Genomic DNA, 3,758 nt, shown 5'->3' with positions numbered 1-3,758 from the left:
CTCAAAAAAGAACAATTTTTGTACTCAATTTTGAAATATCTTTCACCAAACTTTGAAGTCTTGGACAAGTTTTCAAAAAATTTCACTACATAACAAGGTTAGGGTTTAGGCAAACTCACTATACCATTCTTGTTCCATATTTTGAGGAAATTTGAATTTCTGCACTTCTTCTTGAAAATCTGCACCAAATCTTGAGAATATGTACCAACTGCACATAAAATCTTGAAATCTGTAAACTGGTACAACAGTTCTGCACAACTCTGCACTGTACTTTGCACACTTTCCCAAAAAGACTACACAAATTTTGACTCTTTACACAAAAATCTGTATTACTTTGCATAGCAATCTGAAATCTACATAGCAATTTGGAACATTCTACACAGTAACCTTGATTCTCTGCTCAACAATCTTCTTGCAATATTCCTCCAAGAAGTCAAAGATTTGGCAATCTAGGGTTTGATCTTGAAAAAATAAGAGCTTGAAGGATTGATATTTGAAACTGTAGGCTCTCTAATTAAGATAATGGAAGAAAATCATTCCAAATTGGTTGTTGCTAAAATCTCTTTAAACCCTACTTTTAAAAAAATTCAAGAAAATCAAGATTAAGAAGTTCAAGAACTCAAACAGTAAAGTGGATTAGGATTCTGAAAAACAGTGTGATTATACAAATTTGAAAATGATTAACACAAATTTCATTACTAATCTTGTCAAAACAAGAAATTAGTAAATCTGAAAACTATATAAAATTCAATTCTGAAAATGATTTAACAGTAATCAAGATGAAGATAATGCATTCTAAAAATTTAGATTAAGAGTGATGCAAAAAAAGATTATCACTAGTTAATATCAAGAAATTACATTCTCAAAATTGGATTAAGCGTAATCTAAAAATGATTATCACTAATCACTACCTAAGCAAAGATTTAAGCCAAGACTCTCATACCAATGCAATGAAGCAAACCTAGGGGATTGCACTCATTAGCATGGAGTACACACATGTCCCACTCATCATAGAGAGTAGAAACTATTACACATAGCTTCTCAAGAGGGAGAAGATCACCATGGAAGCTTAGAGCTCCAAAAGACTAAGTGTACTCATGAAAGTACAATGATCAAAAAAGGGTACAATGTACATGAGCCCTATACATAACATAGCCCAAGGGTACAATGTACATGAGCCCTATACATAACATAGCCCAAGGCCCCCGAAAAGTACACATGTAAATGTCCCTAAGCCCAGGTGTCTAGGCCCCATTCCCCATGTGCATGAAAGTACAATGATCAAAAAAGGGTACAATGTACATGAGCCCTATACATAACATAGCCCAAGGGTACAATGTACATGAGCTCCAAAAGACTAAGTGTACTCATGAAAGTACAATGATCAAAAAAGGGTACAATGTACATGAGCCCTATACATAACATAGCCCAAGGGTACAATGTACATGAGCCCTATACATAACATAGCCCAAGGCCCCCGAAAAGTACACATGTAAATGTCCCTAAGCCCAGGTGTCTAGGCCCCATTCCCCATGTGCATGTGCAATGAAAACTACTTTATTACAAACCATCCCCTCCTACAATGATTTCGTCCCTCGAAATTGAATGGTGGTCGTGCCCAAAGAAATGTCATCTTTGCACCAAACTAACATGAGTTTCCTTGCATTCATCGAACTTCTTGCAAATTGTCTTCTCTTTTGCAAATATTCAACACTTTCTTTGCCAAATTTTGCATCGAATGGCATAAGGTATACTCTATTCTGGTGTAGGCTCAAAATAGAACAATTTTTATACTCAATTTTGAAATCTCTTTCACCGAACTTTGAAGTCTTGCACAAGTTTTCAAGAAATTTCACTACAAAACAAGGTTAGGGTTTAGGCAAACTCACTACACCATTCTTGTTCCATATTTTAAAGAAAATTGAATTTTTGCACTTCTTCTTGAAAATGTGCACCAAATCTTGAAAATATGTACCAACTGTACATAAAATCTTGAAATCTATAACTGGTACAACAGTTCTGAACAACTCTGCACTGTACTTTGCACACTTTCCCAAAAAGACTGCACAAACTTTAACTTTACACACAGAAATCTGTAATACTTTGCACAGCAATCTGAAATCTACATAGCAATTTAGAAAATTCTACACAGCAACCTTGATTGTCTGCACAACAATCTTCTTCTTGCAATCTTTCTCCAAGAAGTCAAAGATTTGGCAATCTAGGGTTTGATCTTGAAGAAATAAGAGCTTTAAGGATTGATATTTGAAACTGTAGCCTCTCTAATTATGATAATGCAAGCAAATCATTCCAAATTGGTTGCTAAAATCTCTACAAATCCTAATTTCAAAAATTAAGAAAATTTTCAAGAAAATCAAGATCAAGAAGTTCAAGAACTCAAATAGTAAAGTGGATTGGGATTCTAGAAACATTTATTAATACAAATTTGAAAATGAATAATAAAAATTTCATTGCTAATCTTGTCAAAACAAGAAATTAGCAAATCTGAAAACTGTATAAAATTTAATTTTAAAAATGATTAACACTAATCAAGATCAAGATAATGCATTCTTAAAAATTAGATTAAGAGTAATCTATAAATAATTATCACTAATTAAGATCAAGAAATTACATTCAAATAATTGGACTAACCATATTCTAAAAATGATTATCACTAATCACTACCTAAGCAAGGATTTAAGCCAAGAGCTCTGATACCAATGCAATGAAGGAAACCTAGGGGGATTGCACTCATTAGCATGGAGTACACGCATCATAGGGAGTATCACCTATTGCACTCATAATGGAGTACACACATAGCTTCTAATGAGGGAGAAGTTCACCATGGAGGCTTAGAGCTCCAAAAGAGTAAGAGTACTCATGAAAGTATAATGATAAAAAAAGGGTACAATGTCCATGAGCCCTATACCTAATATAGCCCAAGGCCCTCGAAAAGTACACATGTAAATGTCCCTAAGCCCAGGTGCCTAGGCCCCATTTCCCATATGCATGTGCAATGAAAACTCCTTTATTACAGACCATCCCCTCCTACAATGTTTTCGTCCTCGAAATCGAAGGGTACTCGTGCCCAAAGAAATGTCATCTTTGCACCAAACTAACATGAGTTTCCTTTCGTTCATCAAACTGCTTGCAAAATGTCTTCTCTTCTGCAAATATTCAGCACTTTCTTTGCTAAATTTTGCATAGAATGGCACAAGGTATACTTTGTTCTGGTGTAAACTCAAAATAGAACAATTTTAAACTCAAATTTGAAATATCTTTCACCAAACTTTGAAGTCTTGCATAAGTTTTCAAGAAATTTCACTATAGAACAAGATTAGGGTTTAGGAAACTGACTACACCATTCTTGTTACATATTTGGAAGAAAATTGAATTTCTATACTTCTTCTTAAAAAAGAAGAAGTGTCGTACCTCCAAAAACGCAGCTAATAGATGGGCTGTCCACCAAGGAAGTATCTCCAAAATATGCACAAAGATAGTGCGAAAAAACGCAGCCACAAAACGCAGCCGATATATGAACCAATACACTCCGTAGAAACCACCAAAAGAGGGCTGAGAATGTAGCCTTAGGTAGAAGGAATATAGAGGAGTTGATTGTCCACAAAAACGCAAACACAAAGTATGTAGCAAAGTGGAATTTTCAACCGGTAGAAAGGTGTAGAAAAGAGGATGAATATGTACCTCAAAACACCATGAAGAGGGCTAAAGTTGATGATGAAAACGCAGCCAAGAAATCT

This window comes from Cibotium barometz, chromosome 17 (genome assembly GCF_041138505.1).
Source record: "Cibotium barometz isolate CiBa-2024 chromosome 17, ASM4113850v1, whole genome shotgun sequence".
Taxonomy (NCBI): Eukaryota; Viridiplantae; Streptophyta; class Polypodiopsida; order Cyatheales; family Cibotiaceae; genus Cibotium; species Cibotium barometz.
Note: the sequence above shows the minus strand (reverse complement) of the source record.